The sequence below is a fragment of the Chrysemys picta genome, chromosome 13, assembly GCF_011386835.1.
Source record: "Chrysemys picta bellii isolate R12L10 chromosome 13, ASM1138683v2, whole genome shotgun sequence".
Lineage (NCBI taxonomy): Eukaryota > Metazoa > Chordata > Testudines > Emydidae > Chrysemys > Chrysemys picta.
In genome coordinates, this window is record NC_088803.1 from 34,942,575 (window position 1) to 34,965,018 (window position 22,444).

The 22,444-nt window shown below is 50.5% G+C and overlaps 2 long non-coding RNA genes across 2 annotated transcripts in view; both read left to right on the plus strand.

Moving 5' to 3' along the window:
* Window positions 1-2,238, plus strand: part of LOC122174507 (uncharacterized) — a 104,613-nt gene extending 102,375 nt beyond the window's left edge. The window contains exon 3 of the long non-coding RNA XR_006176453.2: window positions 1,952-2,238. This is a non-coding gene — a long non-coding RNA (uncharacterized LOC122174507). The remainder of the gene's footprint in view (window positions 1-1,951) is intronic.
* Window positions 2,239-17,717: 15,479 nt separating this feature from the next.
* On the plus strand, window positions 17,718-22,444 carry LOC135975100 (uncharacterized). The gene is made up of 3 exons (XR_010592135.1): window positions 17,718-18,301; window positions 21,113-21,241; window positions 22,063-22,444. It is a non-coding gene; the product is annotated as an uncharacterized LOC135975100 (long non-coding RNA).

The window sequence follows — 22,444 nt, forward strand, 5'->3', positions numbered from 1 at the left end:
TCCTGATGCCTCAATATCCCCCCTCACACACACAGCCGCTAGCATATGACACAATTCTAGGGGGATACCAACGGGATGCTGGAAACAGGTATGACACAAGGAGTAATGGGATGAAATTAAGAACATAGCAATTTAGGGTGAACATCAGAAAAAATTTCCTAATGCTGTGCAGTACCTCCCAAGGGAAGTGATGGGCGCTGCGTTGCTTGGACCTTTGAAAATGGGACTAGAGAATTTAGTGGAAGGAGCAGTCCCTCACTGGCTGTGGGGTGGCAGGGGAGGGAATAGTCTAGATGACCTAATAGTGCTTTTCCCACTCTGATTTCTCATTACATGACCCCAGTTGAAACCCCAAACACCTTTTCTCCCAGGCAACCTCAGCGCAGTGGTTTTGCTTGCTTGCCTGTGCATTTCTGCTTGGGGGTGATGATGGAGGGGACAGGAACCTGGTGGTATTCCACATTCTTCTGCTGGGCAGGTTACAAGCAAAACAAAACTGGAGAGTGCAAAAGGGGGAATGCTCAAAGCACGACCCACAGTGAACAGGACTCCAGCCCTGGGAAGCAGCCTGTGTCACACCGGGCACTTAAAAGAGAGCTCAAGGTTGACTGAGCAGGGAGATTAATGTCATCTCTCCCCTGTGCAGAAGGTCCTTCCAGGTCAAGGTTGAGTTGCATTAGGAGGGAAAGGGAAACCCCAGCCTGTTTGAAAGTTCATGCACAGACCTCTCTCCTAATTCTAGGAGTCAGTCTCTCTGCCTGTCCCCCTCTGCCTCTCTCTCTCTCTCTCTCTCTCCCCACACTGCTTAGAAAGATTGAAATACTTTGATGGAGAGATATGATTGAAGCCAGGCCTGGATATAATGTGCATAGGAATAGCATTGTCAGAGTTGTCTCTCCCTCCCCCATTTCTGAGATTGCTGTGGTACAATATATTAGCACAACAGTGTGTGGGAAAGTCCCTACCTTCCCAACCTTTACTATCCCTGGGCCATGACCTATGCAGAAGACAAGCAGGTGGGATTATCCAGAGATCTGCCAAATTGCAACTAAGCAGCTGCCAAGGTTTGCAATTTGCCTGTGCTCACGTTTATGTCTTGTGACACCTCCCTGCGGGTTCCTGTTAGGGAGAGTGGGCCAGATTCTGATCTCAGTTACACTTCAGTGGAGCTTCTCTGGTGTGACTGAACTCGGAAGCTGGTCCTGCGCACTCAGCTTTGTAGGCTTTCAGGGGCATATTTCAAAGCCAGACAGGGGAAGGGAAGAAATCATGTGCAGACGTAATAGGAAGGTCACTCTTTGCGTGACCCTTCCCTGTTGCGCTTGAAAACCGCAACAAGTATACAGTCACAAGGCCAAATTCTCCGCTCAGTCACACCGAGTGACTCCAGTTGAGTTGCAGCCGTGGAAATAAGCCCAGACACTACAGTGATGAGTGATAGAGTAAAACCCTAAGATATGATAGAAATTCAGCCCAGACAGAAAACTTTAAGAACTACCCACAAATTACCTATCTCATCTATATTTATACAGCTCTAGTCATTCTAGCATCTAGGTGCTGAGATGTCAGATACAGTCCCCTCTTATATAAACACACACAAGAGGGGATGAATATTTTGCAGAAGACATGTCTCTTTTAAAAGGGGAATGGCGTGGGGGGTGGGAGGGCAGCGAATGAAGAAGCAGACTCCGAGAAGTACCTGGTGGATGCAGAAATCCAGGCCGGCATTTGCTTGTCATTATCCATCCCAGAAGAAAATGAAATGTGCCTTAGGGTCAGAGAGGTAAAGGACTCCAGCAGTCTGTTCATTCACTTGAAATAAGAAGGGGAAGAATGTGGAATGGATTTCTGTGCTGAATGGGAATAGATTTGGGGGTAACAATAGGCAATAGAGGGGGGTACATTGAAAATATCTGCATAAGAGATGATTGTGTGTGTGTGTGTCTTCCAGAACTTTATAGCAGACCAGTTCCTCTCCTAATGCTAAGAGAAATGGCGGTGATGTCTAAGTTGGATTCTCAAAGCCATGGGCAAGAAGAGGTGAGAACAAGCCCCATTCTCCTACAGCACGTCTGAAGTGGCCTGGAGGTTTCCGCTAGCCCTGAGAGTGCCACTGGGCAGAGCAGGTCTCTTCTGTGCTGTACAGCGTGTTATAGACCCTGAGAAACCTGATGGCACAGTTCTGATACCTTATCAACCTCACTTCTCCCTTCACCTCCATGCCCAATAATATGAATCACTGGCTCTGTTTTCCTTTGTATCTTAGAAAATAAAAGTTTTATAGGAGATGTGATCTCCTAAATGAGCTGCCTTAAAGAGTTTGTGGGAGTTCATGGAAGCTGATTGGGAGAGGCCAAGTTACCCAGGCATAGAGCAATGGACTGGAATGCAGAAGGGTTGTGTTCTATTCCCAGATTGGCCCTTGGCCTGCTGGATGACCTTGGGCAAGTCACTGCCCCTCTGTGCCTCAGTTTCCCAATCTGTAAAATAATGACACTGACCTCCTTTGAAATTTAGGGATCTCAAAAAAAAAAAAGGGGGGGGGGGAGAAGAAGGATCGGGGAACTACAGGCCAGTCAGCCTCACCTCAGTCCCTGGAAAAATCTCCTCAAGGAATCAATTCTGAAGCACTTAGAGAAGAGGAAAGTGATCAGGAACAGTCAGCATGGATTCACCTAGGGCAAGTCATGCCTGACTAACCTAATTGACTTCTATGACGAGATAACTGGCTTTGTGGATGAGGGGAAAGCAGTGGATGTGTTATTCCTTGACTTTAGCAAAGCTTTTGATACAGTCTCCCACAGTATTCTTGCCGGCAAGTTAAAGAAGTATGGGCTGGATGAATGGACTGTAAGGTAGATAGAAAGCTGTCTAGATCATCGGGCTCAACAGGTAGTGATCAATGGCTCCATGTCTAGTTGGCAGCCGGTATCAAGCGGAGTGCCCCAAGGGTTGGTCCTGGGGCCGGTTTTGTTCAATATCTTCATTAATGATCTGGAGGGTGGCATGGACTGCACCTTCAGCAAGTTTGCAGAATACACTAAACTGGGAGGAGTGGAGTGGTAGATACGCTGGAGGGTAGGGATAGGATACAGAGGGACCTAGACAAATTAGAGGATTGAGCCAAAAGAAATCTGATGAGGTTCAACAAGGACAAGTGCAGAGTCCTGCACTTAGGACGGAAGAATCCCATGCACTGCTACAGACTAGGGACCGAATGGCTAGGCAGCAGTTCTGCAGAAAAGGACCTAGAGGCTACAGTGGACGAGAAGCTGGATATGAGTTGACAGTGTGCCTTTGTTGCCAAGAAGGCTAATGGCATTTCATTTTGTGCTGTATAAGTAGGGGCATTGCCAGCAGATTGAGGGACATGATCATTCCCCTCTATTCGACATTGGGGAGGCCTCATCTGGAGTACTGTGTCCAGTTTTGGGCCCCACACTACAATAAGGATTTGGAAAAATTGGAAAGAGTCCAGCGGAGGGCAACAAAAATGATTAGGGGGCTGGAGCACATGACTTATGAGGAAAGGCTGAGGGAACTGGGATTGTTTAGTCTGCAGAAGAGAAGAATGAAGGGGGATTTGATAGCTGCTTTCAACTACCTGAAAGGGGGTTCCAAAGAGGATGGATCTAGACTGTTCTCAGTGGTAGCAGATGACAGAACAAGGAGAAATGGTCTCAAGTTGCAGTGGGGAAGGTTTAGGTTGGATATTAGGAAAAACTTTTTCACTAGGAGGGTGGTGAAGCACTGGAATGGGTTACCTAGGGCGGTGGTGGAATCTCCTTCCTTAGAGGTTTTTAAGGTCAGGCTTGACAAAGCCCTGGCTGGGATAATTTAGTTGGGGATTGGCCCTGCTTTGAGCAGGGGGTTGGACTAGATGACCTCCTGAGGTCCCTTCCAACCCTGATATTCTATGATTCTATGATGGAAAGTGCTGTATCAGAGCTGGTCATTATTATTTTTATTTATGAATGGAGCAGAAGCCACAGGAGAAACTAAGGACAAGCAGAGGGGCTCCACGTTTGATTTATTCTCCTGTTGTGCTGCAGAAACAAACACCTCACACTCATGACAAAGAGGGGGGGGAAGCGAGAAACAGGGTTATTTACAGAATTTTTTTTTTACTAGCTGTAATATCTATGAGGCTGTTGGATACTCTCTCAAGATGCACTACTTTTGAGACACTGAAAATGGCACTGGGCAAACATTCAAGAATGGAGCTAGTTGGACTATTAGTTAAGAATAATATTTATTGGGGGCCAAATTATGAATCCTTTATTCACACCGGTGAGCAGTTACTTACATAAGTGACTCCATGGACTTCAGTGGGACTCCTCGTGTGAGTAACTGTTCATCAGTTGGAGTAACATGATCACTATCTGTAGGGTTACCATAATTTAATTTAAAAAAAGGAGGACACTCCACGGGCCCCGGCCCCGCCCCAACTCCGCCCCTTCCCCAAAGTCCCCGCCCCAACTCTGCCCCCTCCCCTGAATGCTCCGCTCCCTGCTCCTCCCCCTCCCCTGCTTCCCGCGAATCAAATGTTCGCGGGAAGCCTGAAACAGGGAGGCAGCAGGTAAGCTGGGGCGCAGAGCGGCGCTGCCCAGTCCGGCCAAGCAGCTCCCTCTGGCGGCCGGCCGGCCCAGGCCAAGAGGCTCTGGCCCCGGCGTCTCCCGCCCGGCTCGCTTCGGGCCCTGGGGCGCCGGCCCCCGGCCGAGCACCGCCGGCCCCGGCCCCGGCCCGGACCTGAGCACCCGCGGCCCGGGCCCAGCCCCTGGCCGAGCACTGCCGGCCCCCGGCCGAGCATCGCTGGCCCCGGCCCAGCCCCCAGCCCTGCACCGCCAGCCCCCAACCCCGCACCGCCGGCCCCGGCCCCACACCACCGGCTCCGCCCCCGGCCCCCGGCCGAGCACCGCCATCCCCTCCCTCCCTCCCTCCCTATTTTCCCGGACACGTCTGGCTTTTTGGGATTTCCTCCCGGACGGGGGTTTGAGGCCCAAAAAGCCGGACATGTCCGGGAAAATCCAGACGTATGGTAACCCTACTATCTGGCCGTAACAATTTAACCCCTTTTATGATGAGTGAATTTTTCATGAACTGATCCCGATTTTCCTTAAATGTGTTTATTTGCATGTATTTGCTGAGTGAACAATTTTCAGCATAGTTGTTTATTAGGGGGTGTGATAGCTCAGTGGTTTGAGCTATCCCATTGGCCTGTTAAACCCAGGGTTATGACTTCAATCCTTGAGGTGGCCACTTAGGGATCTGGGGCAAAAATCAGTACTTGGTCCTGCTAGTGAAGGCAGCGGGCTGGACTCAATGACCTTTCAAGGTCCCTTCCAGGTCTGGGGGGAGGGATAGCTCAGTGGTTTGAGCATTAGCCTGCTAAACCCAGGGTTGTGAGTTCAATCCTTGAGGGTGCCATTTGGGGCAAAAATCTGTCTGGGGATTGGTCCTGCTTTGAGCAGGGGGTTGGAACTAGATGACCTCCTGAGGTCCCTTCAAACCCTGATATTCTATAAGCTGTTCACTCTGCCTATTTTCTCCCTGACATTTGTTGTTCATATTGTGTGATTGGTCCCATAAGTCACATGGTGTTATTTTTGCTCTCTGTTTGGATGACAAACATTATTAAACAAGAGAATAATGAATAGTGAATAACACAGTTTCCAGTTTTCACAAGCATCGTTCATGTAAAATTTATAAAATGTTTGCGATTCACAGACACTTTTGTGAACAGCTGCTTGTGAAATTGCAAATCAAACGCCTAGAATCAAAGGGAACTGAACTTGAGCTTTTATTCACTAATATTCACCAATCACTTTTTCCCCCTATTTGACCAGCTGTTGGGTAGACGTGGTCTCGCACCGATGGGGTAGTAGTAAGGAGACAAGGGTGACCAAATAATCAATAGGTCTTTTGCAACCCACTTCATGTGGACTGGTTCTTTAACTGGTGTACATTGGTGTAGTTTCACTGATTACACGGGAGCAATGTTGCTTTACACCAGTTGAGGATCTGGTCCTATGACTCCAATCAATCCCACTTTCTTCTTTGGTGTCTCCTGGAAGATCACACACTTCTGCCTTCTCCAGCGTCTTTGGAAAACCCAAGTGTAATATTAGGCTCCCACCTCTAATTTACAACCAGAAAGTTCTGGAACAAAGCAGCTGTGACAAAGTGTTATGTTGGAGTCTTCAAATCATTGGCGGTTTGGGGAGATCTGCAGCTGCTGGTTACTGAGTCTTAGGTGAATTTGCATGAATCCTCCATAATTTTCCTTCTTGGTCAGTGCTTGGCTCCCAGTCCTTGAGATTTCCACAGTGCCTGTTCAGCGTTTTGTTGAAGCCAGGGAACGAGGCTGGAACAGCTCTAACTACACTTGCGAGGCTGACACTTAGAGCCAGTTGCTTCTGCTGTGGATATACCCCGAGGTCTCTGAGAATGGAAAGATGCCTTTATGGACACTCCCAGGGTAGCAGATTCTTCAACAGCTGGGAGGAAAATGAATTTATTCATAGCAAAAAGTTGATCTCGTGCCATTTTATTCCATTAATAATGGAATGAAGGGAAAATGCAGTATTTTATCGCTACTTAATACCCCACTCCTACAATGAGTGCCTGGGATCCTTAATGACCCCCAAGTTTTCCTTCTCATCCCGCAGTTCGGTGTTGATTCAGACAGAGGAGTGCCATCTATCACTGAAATCAATGGGAGCTTTGCTGTAGATGTCAATGGGAGCAGTACCAGATCCTTTGTTAGCATGGCATGGCTCTACAGAATCTCTCTCATGCAAATGTCATGGGTCTGACCTGCTACCATGCACAGGCATCCCTGGGGTGGGGAGGGGAGTTCAGTGGCTCAGCTACATTGTTTCCCTTTGTTTCCCACCCCACAAAATCCCGCTCTACAAGTGCACTGTGGGGTCAGGGTTGTGTGCATTAGGGCAGCAGCCTGGGGATGGGCCATTCTCCTTCACACCATCCTCCTGAGCCATGACAGACTGGGACAGGTAAGATAATGTGACTCTGCCAGCATTTCCCCGGGCTGCTGGCACCTCTGCTCAATGACTCCCTCCCGGAAGGGATGCTCAGGGGCAGTGACTGGGGAGTGCATCACGGGTCGGAGCCATGCTACTGTGGGGAATTGTGCAGAGGTGCTGGTGTCCTGAGAGCTCTGCAGACCTTGGGTCACCTGCATGGGTGGAGGGCTGGCATGAACCCTTGCCTGCTCCATGGAGATGAGGGGTTGGCAATGGAGAGATTAGGCAGAAACTCCACTAGATGAAAGTCCTGGAGTGTCCTGGTCTCTTGGCTGTTTTTCCCCATGTAGGAATGATCTAGCTAGACCCATTGTCACCTTTTAAACAGAAGCTCTTACTCCTGGAGTTGGTGGAGCTGTACCTGAATTTGGCCCTTTGGTTTGATTCACCCCCACTGGCTTAGGGGGTTGCAACTATACTCTCTTCCCTCTGCACCAGTGGTGGCTTCTGCTCCGCAAGGGATTCACTCTCCATGGAAAGCCAGGCAGCACTTGCAGCACTCCCCTCCCCTAGGGATCTCCAGCAGAGGGAAGCAGCTTCAAGCTGCACCTGGAGTCCTGTTGGCAGAGGTGGATGGTCTATCAAATGCACTAAACCCAGTGCATTACATGGGCACCTGGACCAGGCCCTTTTCCTGGCAAGGAATGCCCATTTGAGAGGCTCTGATGGCAATCTCCGTGCCCCTTAGCAGAGTAGAGTTTGCAGGTGCTTTGTGCCACTGCACACTCCCTGAAGGCGGACTTTCCACTAGTGGGATATCCATGCCAGTAGCTGAATCAAGACATGTCTATGTTGTATTTGTCATGCAATGACCATATCTGTGGCCATGGCCGTGCAAATACAGAATGGGCTATACCATGTAAAAGCAGGCGCCACCAAGGCATGAAAGGGATATGCAGGAACCATGAACTGGACTGGGCTGCCCCAGAGTTCCAGCCAGGAAAAAGTGCATTGGGGCTGAATACAGCTGCTGTGGCTGGAAACCTTCCTGCTCCCTAGGTTGGGAGTCTCTATCCTCCTTCAGCAAAGCATCTTTTGTTTCTAATCCTGGGGCTGCCTCATGGGGGGAGCACTGGCAGAGAGAGCACAGGCAGCCGAAGCTCATGCAGACGGAGTTTATTTTTTCAATCTTCTCACATTTATTGATTTGATTTGATTTTAATTATTTTTCATAGTTTCTCTAAGTGCTCCCTAGGGACCTTTCCCTTGCTTATGGACTTCAGCAAAGCCTGAGCAGAAGGGAAATATTACAAGCCAGGCAGGGATTTTTACCACCTGCAACAATTTTATGTCGGGTTCCCCCCGATACACGCGCAAACCCCTCTATCCTCACTCGCCATTGTTATTAATGTTTTCCCGAGCCAGTTTCCATTCCCTTGGGGATAGCGTGCGGGGCAATGGGTGAGGTTGGGAACCATGAGGAGACTTCTTAGGAAATAGTCATTGGGTAGGAGCACTACAGCTCTTAAGAGAGACGCGGATTCAGCACGGCTTTAAATCTACATGGAGTCACTGGGATTTAAGCACATGCCTTCGCTGAACTGGGGCCATGCTGGCTAGGGACACAACCAGGAAAAAGTCTTATTCTTCTAACTTTGTCAGCCCTGCAAAGCGAAGTCCTGTGTCTGTTCACAGACCCCCAAGTATGGCACAGACCACGGCCACAGCACTACCATGGAAGGACCACCAGCAGCAAGAGGGGAGTTTAGGCTCCATAGCCTACTCACTCCTTGGCCTCTCGCCTGCCAGGATCAGTACCAATAATGGCAGGGGGCTCTGGGACGTGGACAAAAATCCACTAGGTTGGTGGTCCCCAAACTTTTTACTTTGCCACAGTCAAGGCTCTGGTTGTGGCTGGGAGCGGGGCTGTGGTCAGGGCTGGGGGGAGTCAAGGCTGGGGGTGGGGCTGAGGCCACAGCTTGGGGCCGAGGCCAGGGGGTGGACTGCAATCAAGACCGGTGCTCCCACCCCACCACCCATGTGGGCTGGCCCAGGCCCTGCCATGCCCTCCCACCCCAAATGTTCCTCTGTGCCCCCCTAGAGGGGCATGCCCCACAGTTTGGGGACCACTGCACTAGGCACTGAATTAGGAGCCTCCAACTCGCTGCACAGAAGCCATGGAAAGCTCTGAGATGGTGTGATGGGATGCACTAGCCCTTCATGGTCCCCTGCTGGAGGCCTCGCAGTCCTACTACAGCCTGCCCCAGGAAAGGAGCAGTGAAGGTGGGGCTTCCCATGGAAGCAGCCAATCAGAGCCCAGCAGGCTCAGATAAAAGGAGCTGCAGGGCCTGAGCAGGGCAGCTCCTGGCTGAGACCAGAGGGGTGAGGAAGGGTGTTCCTTGCTGGTAACAGGAGCTCAAAGGACAGCATATGTTGATCCTGGGAGAGACTAACCCTAAGGTAAAGGACAGGTTAGGAAGAGGCCTGGGGAAGCAGCAATTAATTAAAGGCAGCAGCACCAGGCTGCTGTTTATAGGGTCCCTGGGTGGGACCTAGAGTGGGGGGGGGGGGGGGCTGGTGAAGTGGCCTAACCCTGAGAAGGGGACAAGTTGAGGGCTTGATTTAAAGGGCCCAGAGACCAGGGTCTTCAGCCCCTTGAGGGCAGAGAGTTTACTGAACTCTCTGCTACCCCTGAAGGGGTCTATTTGTTTTGACTGTGTGACTTGGCTGGAGGGCTGAGCCATGGGGGTGGTGAAAGGCCTCCCATCCTATTTCCAACTCCCTGATGCAGTTCCTCATTATGCAAGCTGTCTAGGTTAATGTTGGGAATGTTCTTATTAGCAATCAGACTTATGGGCTGGTCCAGTGGCCTTGCTGTGCCCCTTGGCACTACCATTTGAGAAACCATGTTTGGCTCCTGAATTGTGTGGGGCTCCTGCTTCCTGGGCTTTGGAGAGCTCCATAAGAGACCCACTCAACCTTGGGGGGAATATTTGCTCAGTGACACCCCATGCCTCCACAGGACCAACTGCTCTGTAAATAACCTTGTGAGAGGCAGTATGGTGTAGTGGCTAGAGAGAAGATTTGGGAGTCAGCAGACATGTTTTATTCCTGGCTTGGCTTCCACCTTACTGTGTGACTTTGGGCAAGCCACTTAATCTTTGCCTCATATTACCTGTCTGCACAATGGTGATAATTGTCTGAGGTTTCATGAATCAATGGGTAAATGCCTTGACATCCTTGGATGAGCCTATCAAAAATCCATCCCTTCACCTAGAATGTCTGTCCATGTCGTGGCTATCTCCTCCTTTGGCTACTGCAACATCCTCCTTGTTTCCCATCTCACTCACCCTCCACAAAGTAGCAGCCAGAATCACCTGCATTCCCTGCTATTTGGACCGGACCACACCACTCCCTGTGCAAATCCCTTACACCCACTGCCCCTTTGCCTAGTGAACCACGCATAGGACTCTTGGCTTTGAACAGCTATGCCCTTTCCTATATCCTATACACTTTGTCCACAAGGCCTGCAAATGGGACCTCCTAGTAATACAGAACCGCCACCTCCTCCGTCTGTAGAACAGCATTGTTCTAAGTTAACACCATCCGCTGGCTCTTGCAGTGCATCTCATCTGATCTTTTGGTTACTCCTGGGGTGCTGGAGGTGCAGGGAGTACTTATTAATACTCCTTGTCTTTAGCAAGTCTTAGGCAACCAAGTACAGTAACTCTTGCTCACTCAAGCCAAGGAAAGGCTCTGTTTCATATTACCCATAATCCCTATCAGGGCAAGGTTGTAAGTACTTTCTCAAGCAGCTGCTCTACGATGTTATGTTTGGGAGTCCCAGGCCATTTGGGCTAGAAGATTTCAGCCACTGTTGGTTACTGAGTTTTAATGGATCTAGCACAAATCCCCAACTCATTCCTTTCTTGGTTTTCTGGCTCTAAATCCCTCAGATTTCCAGCTCGTCTGTTTAGCATTTTGTTGGAGACTGGGGCAGCTCTTGAAAGCATTCATGGCCTGCCTGTACCCGCTGCTGCTGACACCACTTGGAATTTTAATATTCGGGGCGGAGGATGTCAGCAAACAGGCCACATGACTTGGCTATGTGGTGAGCAGGGCCAGCTCCAGGCACCAGCTGAGCAAGCTGGTGCTTGGGGCAGCAGATTGTTCGAGGCGGCATTCTGCCCAATCCTAGGGCGGCACGGCCGCTTGTTTTTGGTTTTGTTTTGTTCTTGTTCTGCTCCGGCTGCCCTGTAGCGGCAGGAGGCGGCGCAGTGGGAGGGGCCATGTGGTAGTGCCCCTGCTGTACCCCTGGCTGCTCCCTTCTCTCTCTCTCTCTCCTGCCCGCTCTCTCCCCCTCCCCCAGCCGGTTCCCCTGCACCTGCGCTCCAGCCACGCCGCCTTTCTTTTTTTTTTTTTTTTTTGCTTGGGGCGTCCAAAAAGCCAGAGCCGGCCCTGGCGGTGAGGGTGGAGGCCCAGTGGAGAATAAGGCCATTGCTAAGAGCAGATTGCCTCCAAGTGAGGATTCTTCTACTAGACACTGGGGAATCCTAATTCTTCCAATGTCTGGGCCCCTGACACCCCCCCCCCCCAACTTCTGTGTGCACGCACACACCAGAGCAACCTTTTCCTGGGGGGAGGGGAGACATGAATCAGTGTTCATGTCACGCTTCCCTCAGTACTTAGTCTGGGCCGGGGAAGCTAATGACCCAACCAGCGGACCAAATTTGGTGATTAATCCTGGTCACCAGCCACCTGAGGCACGTTGCACATATGCTAAGAGAACCTTTTTCCATCCACCAGTCCCCAAACCATTCCATTTATTCTTCCCCTAGCCCATATCCCAGAATCCTTTGTGTTCCATCCCAGAATGGGGCTTTACGCACTTCTGCCAATCCAAAGTGGTGTAATTCTGATTTTATTTTATTTTTAATTAATTTTACCAAAAGATACCTTCAGGGCCTGATCCAAAGTCAGCTGATTGGTGTTTGTCAATGCATAAATGCACATCTGCTTTGTGCATGATCAGCTGTGTGGGCATGTACCAACTGGGGATTTGCATGCCAGATGGATGTGCAAATTAGGGATTTGTGCCTGCATATGCACTGGTGTATGTGCAAAGTAGGATGGTACCTGAACATTTTCGAATGCATGTCCACCACTGTTTGAAAAACAGGATCTTGAAGCATTTAAGAATGTATATGTTCCTACGGGAATTGCACATTTCCCCACTGCTATGTATTCAATTAATCTAATTACTGCTGTTGTTTACATAACATTTTCTTTGCAGCCTCAAGGGAAAGTCTACAGGAGATACTTACGCCCCAGTAATTTGCTTTGCTGAAGATATCGTTTGACTGGATTCTTACTCAGGGCCGCTCAGAGGGGGACGGGCAAATGGGGCAATTTGCCCTGGGCCCTGCAGGGGCCCCCATGAGAGTTTTTTGGGGCCCCTGGAGCGGGGTCCTTCACTCGCTCCGGGGGCCCCGGAAAACTCTCGTGGGGCCTGGACCCCCGGAGCTTCTTCCGCTTTGGGTCTTCGGCAGCAATTCAGCGGCGGGGGCCCCTTGCCGCTGAAGACCCCAGGCCCCCTGAATCCTCTGGGCAGCCCTGTTCTTACTCTTGGGTCTCTGAATGGGTCTGAATTCCTTGTACCCAGAAAGGCCACAAATCTCTGAGAGCTAGAGGCAGGGCTGGCTCCAGGCACCAGCTAAGGAAGCAGGTGCTTGAGGCGGCCAATACAAAGGGGCAGCACTCCGTCCGCTATTAGGGCAGCCCATCCAGGTCTTTGAGCTGCCGCCGAAGAGGAAGAGAGAGAGTGAAGGACCCGCCACCGAACTGCCGCCGAAGAATGTAGCGGTGCGATTGAGCTGCCACCGAAGTGCCGCCGATCAGCTGGTTTTTTTGTTTGTTTGGGTTTTTTTCCGCTGCTTGGGGTGGCAGAAAACCTGGCTAGAGGCATTCCAGCCTGTCTTCTGCTAGGCAGCTGAGACCAAGCGTCAGAATGCAGTTCTCAGGGAATCCTTTCTATTCTTTAATGAAAGTTTAAACTCTGCAGAGAACTTCTCAGCCTCTGGAATCTGGCTTCATGTTGTGCATCAGAGTGGTGATTCCTCAGCTGAGAACCACGGCACTCGAGAACTGTGGAGATCTGTAGTGCTCTCTTCCTGTCGCACAGAACCGAACAGGTGGGAGTGAGTTCTGAGGCCCTCTCTTTTCTGGTTAGCCCTTGTCTGCTCCCCACAGACGGCAGAGCAATGGCATTGCTCTTCTCGTAACAGACTGAGCAGGCTGTTGGGCCACTGTAGATGATCATCTTTGGCCAGAACAGGAGGCAGTGAGTCCCCAGAACCACAATCTGCCACTTCCTTTGCTGGGCTCTGGCTAGATTAAAAAAAAAAAAAAGTCAAGCTTTCAACAGCTGCCTCTGTCCTGGGCAAGTTGCACTCAGGCAGACGTAATAGAAACAAGCCCCATCTTGCATGAGGCCAGAAGAGAGCTTAAGGTTAGGTCCTACAAGTCCTAATGATCATTCTACATATCCATACCTCCCTGTGGCGATACCTTTGCCCCAGACACCACAGATAGGGCCCAGCACACTCCAGTGTACAGGGCTGATTCTCATTTGCACTAGTGGGACTTGGCCCTCTGTGTGGGCAGTGAACAGAGATGCCCCTCTGACGCTGCGCACTGGCATAGTGGAAATGAGAACAAACAAGGCCCCCGTACTCTACAGTACATGAGCGAAACCCCTGTGCACCCACAGACACTGTACATGGACACACATACCCATGGCACACGTGAGCTCTCCCCTGTTTCATGCTGCTGCTCTCATAGCCAGCCAGGCTCTGTGGAGCCACTGCCTCCAGATAGCAAACCCATCTCCCGCTGGCCTGCACTCTGCACGCTAAAGAGAAGGGAGGTCGGGCAAAGGCTGCAAAAGCTGGTTTCAATTTCACCGCTCCTGCGGAGTCACCAGCTGATCTCTGATGAATGGGGTAGAGCAAGAATTCCTTTCTGATGGAAAAGAAGTCATCTGTGTCAGGGGCTGGGTTGGAGACTCAGCAGGAACCAGCATAATGTCCCTCCTTCTCTGGTGTTCCATGGTCAGCATGCATGGCACAGGTGAGACACACAGGGATGTGCAAAGCCAGGATCACACCCTCCCAGTCACATTCCCCTTGCCTGCCTATTGTAATAACAGAAACACAATGTCACTTTGCAAACCCAAAGCCCCTTCAGGCCGAGGCTCTCAAAGCATTTGCAAGTTTCTGTGAATTGAGGCTCACAGCAACCTGATGAATGTTATTACCCCCAAGGAAGGGGAAACTGAGGGCCTGTGTGGTTCAGGGGCTGATCTCCTCAACTGTGCGTGCATACTTATGTGCCTAATTTGCGCACTTAAGTTACCCTGATTGGGTAGTTGGTGACAAAAGTGTGGAAAGGAGGTCCATGTGCCCATAGGGTGCATACAGGCTGAGTGCTCACCCTTGTGCAAATGAAATTGGTGGGTGTGCAAATCTGAAGGCCAGGACTGAAAGGGTGGCTTGTGGGGTGTAATGTCAGAAGGGCAACTCCCTGCTGGTTTGGGTTTTAGTCTTCACGTGTTTGTTTTCCTTGTATTTGCACAATGGCTCTTTTTGGGATGCCACGGGAGCCTTTAGCATCTCTGCCTGTGCTCTTCAGCTCCTCCATGAGCCTGCAGGCTGAGCAAAAACTGGTGCAAGCCCAAGCCTAGGTCTCAATGGATGGACAACGGGAGGAGGAGACTTCCTAGAGCCCTTGAGGGCCACATACAACTCCTAGGTTGTTACACTGAGCTAGGGCGGGAGGATATTCAGAACCATACAGACTCTGGTGCTCTCGGCCTGCCACGCCTCAGATCTGGGAGGCTGGAGAGCTAGAGAGAGGGATGTGAGGAAAATTAAGGAGGCAGGAAGCTGAAAAAGAGCTGGGAGGAGTTTTTTTTTTTTCAAGAGAGGCAACGTTTTCTATCACCTCAATTTCCTGAATCAGTGATTCTGATAGGAGATTATTAATGCAAATAGAAGCTAGATAAGTGCAAGGTGTGGGTCTAGACTGAGACCCCCTTCAGAATGTGGTGTACTCGGAGAGAAGAGGCGGTTCAGCCAAGCGGAATGTCAACAGATGACTGAATCCTGAAATGATGATGGAAAATCCAGCCTGGATACTGGAGTTCAATTTGTTCAGCAGCTCCATCCGTTAAACAAAGGTTTGTCAGTGTAATTGGCTCATCTATCAGTCTCCACCCTCAACACATGCACGGGAAGGTCAAAAGCCACAGTCTTCTCCTAACTCATGTTACTGGGCACTGGCACGAGACCTTGTAAATCACAACTGGAATCTGAGAGGAGGCTGGGTGGCCTACTGAATAAATAAACACAGCCCTGCCAGCTGTGCTAGCATTGGAACAATCTGCCTGAGGCCTGAGCTGCAGTGAGTGTGACGTTCTCAGCTCCAGTGGACACAAGTCTTCACATTGCTTAATCACCTCGCTTAGGGTTCCTCAAGTTGGATGGCTCCCCTGGGTATTCTTATTCTAGTAGTTCATACTCCCATGGCAAGATGCATCTGCTCTTTGGAGCCTCTGCATTCACAGGGGGGCAAACTGGACAAATGGAGCAACCTGGTTCTCCTCCTGCCCTGGACTATTATGTAATGAGCAGAGACGCAGTCAATATACCAGTGTAATGTCTGTTTCCCCCTCCCCCCTGCCCTGCTGCAATGGTGTATGCAGATACAGGGCCTGCACACACTAAAGTGCACATCCACTTGGGAAGGTGTCCCATTTAGGTGGGCGAAAAGGGGATGTTCAAAATCAGGGACCAAGCCAAAATTTGGCCTCATGGAGCCAGGCCACGATGGCTGGAGGCAGGATTTCAGCAAAAGAACCGCTTGTAGTGTGCATGCAGGAAAGCATCCGATTCCACCACCAAGTTCCTTTCTCCAATACCCACCCTCTCCAGAATTCCTCCAGATGGGAATGGAGTTGTTTTCCCTTTGATCACTCCAAACCTTTATTTATTTTTCAATCATCCGCCCCCTGACGGATTCTTTCACAAGCGTCCAGGAGGGGAGGCTGCCAAAGCACATCCAACTTGGCATTCTGGCTAAAAACAGGAGCCTCTTGCCTAGCGGCTCTAGCCAAAGGCCGTCTACCTGTCTGCATGGCCCCACTCCTCTCGGGAGGTGAGCTGGGAGTGCCAAGAACAGGCTGCCACACGAAGCGCCTGGCATCAGGTCTGAGCATCACACGTGTGATGTTTTCATGCAGCGGGTAAAGGGGTGGGGGAAACAAACAAAATCCCCTCCTCCCTCTCTGGTGTGCCACATTTCATTAGTCAGTGGTGCAGATGTGCAGCAGATGTTAGCAGGTTATCTGGAAGACAGCACTGATGTGCAATGCTCTGGGCAACGGTTATTAGCGGGGAGGCTGATGTCTTTGAACAAAGGGGAAAGCTTTAGAAGGGGCGCTGAAGAACGGAGAGTTGAATGTTGGCCTGTGTGTGGTGTACTCAAAGCAGGGAATTCACCCAGAAACATGCAGCCAATCAACCAGGGCCCCGATTGCACAAGGCTTGCTTGCGTTGTTGAGCACTGACTCCTATGAGCAGTCCCAGTAAAGTCAGCGTTGTCAATAAAAATACAGGCTACATACTCAACCACTTTGGGCCACATTTGCTTGCAGTTACTTTGGTGCAAATTGTTACCTTTCATGGGGTTGCCCAAATGCAACTGAGGTCTAACAAGGTTACACTTGTGTAACTGAGGTCAGGATGTGACCCTGTGAATGGGAATCTTCTTTGAGGTGCCTCCTAAGGGGCTACATTCTGTCTCTTCCGCTCCTTCCTCCTCTCCCCCCCCCCCCTTGCTTGCAGTGAAAAAGGGGCTGTTAGTGGCTCTAGGCTAATTTCAGCCATGGGCCAAGTTTGAGGTGTTTCATCCCACTCCTTTGAGGGAGGCTCCCAGTGGGGGCCACCTTGAGGCAGTGTGGTGTAGTGGGTAGCGCACAGAACTTGGGACTCAAGAGATCTGGCTTCTCTTCTTGGATCTGCCACTAGACTGCTGAGTGACCTTGGGCAAGTCACTTCACTTCTCTGTGCCTCAATTTTCCCATCTGTTTTTTTTTTAAAAAAAAGGCATAATGATACTGACCTCCTTTGTGAAATGCTTTGTGATCTACTGCTCTTTAAGAGCTAGGTATATTATTACTTATTCTGTACTGATCCCCCAAAGCCAGCCTACAGAGTAGCGGGATAAACGTACTTGTAATTCAGGGTTCCATGTCAGGACATCTGGTTAAGAGGTGCAGTGTAGTCAGGACTTAACCATGTGCCCAAAACTAAACTAAAACCTTGGTCAATCCTGGGACTTTGCCTGTCATTTGAGTAGTCTGACACTAACTTAATCACAGTTGGTCCCATCTACAGTATGTTTTTAACCAGGTCACGGAACACCCATGCTGCAACCAGCCCCCTGACTTGGGTACAGTCGCACTGTGGATGGGGCTTTAGTGTCAGCTGGTAGAAGTTATTTTTGGGTAGCAAGTGACACTGCTTTTCGGCAAGGTGGCAGGGTCTTAACACCCGTTGCATTCCACTTGGTACTTTATTGCTACTAACTTTTTATTAAAGATTGTCACAGGGCACGGTGACCTTCTAAATAGGTTCCAGGTCTAGCTTTGCTAGGCTGCTGGCTTTCACCAAGAACAGCGAGCTTATGTGACCTCATAGTCCAGAGGGATAGTGGGAGTCGGAGGCTGGCAAGGAATGCTGGGAAGAGGGCCTGTTGTATGTCAGATCCTTTTCCTCAGTATAGAGGGACCTTGAGAGAGTAGAGGTTGTGGGACTTTCCTGATCCTGGGTGGCTGGTGAAGGAGATGCATTGAGAGCTGGTTGGATGGAGAAGGGAAAGTTTCTGGATTGTGAAACTGCTGATGCGTGGATGCTAGAAAGGGTGGCACTCTGAGACCAAGTGGAGAAAGAGGGGCAAATAGAAAAGGAGGGGCTTGGAGAACAAGACCAGATGTTTCCTCCCTTTGCTGGGGGCCAGAGCTTGTATCACAGGGTGAGAGGATACTCCCCTGCCCTGCCCTGGATGGAGGGGTAAAAGTGCCTGGGCCCTTGGAAAACAGCTGGTGGCCAGCGCAGGATGGACGTTCATTCCCACTTTATACCATTGGTCTGTGTTTGAAGTTCTGCTCCCAAAAGAAGAGGAGGTTTAGCAAGAGAGCTGCACTACCTGATCAGCCAGAGGAAACTGAGGCAGCAGCTGAATTCACACAGGAGAAGGTAAGGTCCCCATTACAGAGAGAAACAGAACTGTTGACAGTTCTCTGAATGTAGCTTCTTCTGCCCTAATGAGAGCTCCACTTTAAATTAACTCTACATGTTATTTTCCTATCCCTTAATCACCCTGCCCTCTCCTGCCCCCCACCATAAAATAAAACCTCTGCAGTGGGGAAAATTTTCAGACCCCTGCAGAACTGTCTAAAGCTATGGAGCATGGGCTAGTGCACACCTGCTGGTGATGCACAGAGGCCGTTGGTATTGCCTTCAGCTTTCCTCAACATACGACTGAGCCAGATCCTTCTCAGCTACTGTACATCAGCTCAGCTCCATTGAAGGATGTAGTCTGCTGCTGTGAGTTTTATCCCAGGCCTCTCTGTGAGAGAGGCTTGTGCCTCCAAACAGATTACAGGCCACGGAAACAATGAATCCTTTCTTCCCGTTATCCGATCAGAAAGCCATTCCGGCCGTCTGCATTGCTGAGATTCCAGCCCCCCTCCTGCCCCTCTCACCCCGGTGACCCCTCAGCAGCATTGCCCTCAAAGAGAAGTGGATCCTGTCACAGAGGAATCACAAGGGCCCTGGTGCTTTCTGATCTCATTCCACCCTCCAGGACCCCGCTTGGAAAGACAAGCAACGGGCATCCGAGTCGGAGACGCGGCTCCCTTTTTATGATGGCGGCTGGCAGGCCTGCATCTGGGAGGGAGGGAGGGCTCGCTTGGTGGCTAAAGTAAATCTTTGCATTGAGCATGAGCATGGGTAGCTGCTTCTGCTTGACACACTGGGTGCAGAGTGGCTGCTTTGGAGTATCATCCACTTGGTAAGGAAAGCAGAGCGGCTGCACTGGCTTCTGCCTGGCTCTTACTGCCTGGGAGCTGTGTTGGCAGCTGCTTCTGCCAGACATGTGATGGCACATCATCTTGGCTCTGGCTGGACAGTGGCTGCAGAGGCATTAGTTTCCATTTGGCTCTGAATGTAAAGGGGCTCTGGCAATGGCTACTCCCGGGCATTGGCGGCTTAATGGCTGAGTTGGCCCAAGTCTTTGTCTGGCATGGATTGCACACTGGTTGTGTTGGCACAGGCTTCTCTCTCTGGCACTGGGCTTAATGCACCAACTTCAACAACCTGCCCTGGGCAAATGCAAGTACAAAATGCACTTGTGCGCACACAGATCTGATTTCCTTAACCCCTCGTAAGGTTGATAGGTTCCCACCAGGGCTAATAGGCAGTGACAGCAACCTTGCTATAGTTCTGGAGTGAGTAGAACAGCAACCATCTTGGGCAGCAATTTTCCCGCTTACAGACAGAGCTAATTCTAACTGTGGAAGTGTTGTGGCCAGGAAAATAGCTTAACACCTAATCAGTAGGCGGTGAGTCATCAGGAGACATTCATGCACATGTTCTACATGGCAGGCTGGAAAGCCCTCGGTGGTTATTAAACCCACCACCTTGGCGCTACCACCACCTTGCCAGCCCTTGCAGTGAATGGAAGTGCCAGTTGGCACGATCCTGCACCGGGAAATAATAGCAATACCAGGCCAAGCTGACACAGCTCACAAGACCAGCAATCGGGTGCCAGAAAAAGAATGAGACCAGGTTAATTCATTAGTAGAAGAGAAAGGGAGGGATCTGGGAAGGAGCCCTCAAAGTTGCTGTATCCAGTGAATCTGATTCTCTTTCCATCCTTGCCCTCCTCCCCCCACTTTCCCGCTGTACCCTCCATCAGAAAAAAGAATCAAATTAGTGAAGCACTTTGAGCCAGCGTCCCACATCTGACATCAGCCTGAGAGGCGAGTTTCAACACGTGCGATGGGAACAGAGCAAACGCATCCCATCTGTTCGCGTCTCTGAATGACTTCCTGTCCCCGCTTCCAACTCCTCATTTATCGTCCTGAACACAGGGAAGGGTTGGATAAGATCACAGCTCCTTTCCCATAGCCTGCTGTAGTGATCTTTCCGGGAAATGCAAAGAGCTCCGGCTGGGTGGGATCAGACCAAGAACTCATTAAATTACTCAAGCTAATGGGATGAGAGCACTGGCTGCAGGGAGCTCACAGCTAATCTGGTCCCAGTGTGTCTCACTGGGATCCCCATAGAGGAAGCATAGAAGCACTAGCTGGCTGTGGGGGAGGGGAGGATGTATGCTGGAAGCACTAAGCAGCAAAGGGTTTCAGATCCTGTCCAGTTCCAGCTTCTCCCAGCAGGAGTCACTTTAAGGAGAGTTCTAGGAGCGGGGTGCTGGATTGACTAGAGTAACTCGCAGCTGCTCAGCATGGGTCATTGTGCAAAATTGCTGTAGGAGCTCTTGTTCTGAAAGGCCTCACTGCTACTTCTCTCCCAGTAGGGGTCGCTGTAGCACACGGCATGGGCTCCTCCCCCTCTGAGCATCCTTGCATGTGTGATGCTCAAACCAAGGCACTTGGTTTCCAGCATGAGTAAGGGAATCAGTGGTGGAGGCATCGGGTGCAGGGATCCCGGTGTCTTTAGTGGATCCAATTCTCCCTATACACTCCAGGGGGCCAAACAGAAAATTAAAAAAAAACCCACACAATTTAATTAAAAAAAAAAAAAAAATCCCCAGCTGGGATTCATCATGGAGAGCTTTCCCAGTGTCATAATAAGGAAAGCAGATTCAGGCCAGTGCAATAAAACCCTTGTTGGACTAGAAAAAGGTACGCTCCCCAGGAAAATAGGTTTAGTAACATGAACTATATCGGCCGAGTGTTAGGGCTGCGTTGGGTTATGTCTTTCATAACCCTTTACATTACAAAGAAAGGAAAAAAAACATTTTTCTCTCTCTTTTCTCCCCTTTAGGGCAACTGCTTCTGGTACTGAAAACCCACTGAGGAAGGCCAGTCCAGAATCGGTCCAGTGAATTCCACAGGCAATAGTGCCCTGGAAAATGGGGTGTCTTGAAAATCCATTTGCCGGCAGGCTGAGAAGGTACTTTAACATTTAAAGGAGCCTGTCCTGTGGAAGCTTATTTGCCTCAGCAGCAATGTCAGTTGCATGCTCTTTGTGCTGTCATAGCTCCTTTAATGCCGGAAGGGGCGTTGGGTGAGGGGGGGGAAGCAGGCGGACATTCCTTCACGGGACTTGAATTATTGAGCCTAAAAGGGGAATTGTTAGCGGCTTTTACCAAACAAGGACTGCTTGCTGCCTGACCCACTGCCAGAGGAAGGGGAGAGGGGCTATAAAATGACACATTCCAAAAGATTTGGGGCCCAGTCCTGCAGTCGTTACTCAGGCAAAGCTCCCAGTGAAGTCAGTGGGGCAGATTCATCCCTGAACTGGTGCTAGGGCCAGTGCAGGGACCAAAGGCTTGTACCTCCCCTGTTCAGGGGCTGCTGGGGGCAAGGTCAGCCTCTGTCACGCATTTGAAGAATCCAGAGGGCTGCTCTAACTTGAGCCCTGGGGGTCAACCGCTCCTAAGGTTCAATGTAGCCGTGCAGAATTGCCAGGGGATGGGACTACCCCATCCATGCCCATGCTTGCACTAGAACACCCACTTAGATGGGGCCCTCTGAGGAAGATGGGCTACAGACCCTTTATGTGTCCGAGGCGCCCACCGAGGCTCTCCTGCAGCAGAGGTCTTTCCCAGGGGTCTGACATGCTGGTTTAGTTAGCACAAAGGAGCCATGACATGGGGCTGGATTCCCTTGAAAGGGAGCCCTGTCTTGTGACACTTCTGCATGCAGAACTCCCTTTGCCTTCCAGGGGTCTTTCATGTGTGAAGGGCAACCATTCTCCCACCCCCAAAACAGGTACATTCTACTGACTTCAGTGAGGTTACCTGTATCTCGGGAAAGAATGGGGCCCCCGGAGAATTGCCTAAGGAAGGTCTGGGAAGGGACTGCAGGATAAGGTCTGTATGGTTTGCTATAGTGACCCAGACTCATTTCACTTCTCTTCATTCCTCAGTCATTCTCACCTAGTACTGGACACCCAAAAATCTCAATAGCCAAGAAAGAGCACTAGAATTCAGGCAAAATGTGTGTATCCGTGGCCAGTAAATCAGGGTGGGCAAGTCAGGACTAAATTCAAACAGAAATGGCAAATCCTTCGCTCTGAGCTGTGGGCTTCATCTGTCCTGCTGGGGATAGTGTGCAGAGGCCACAAGGCAAGGGGCATTTGGGAACAAGTTTG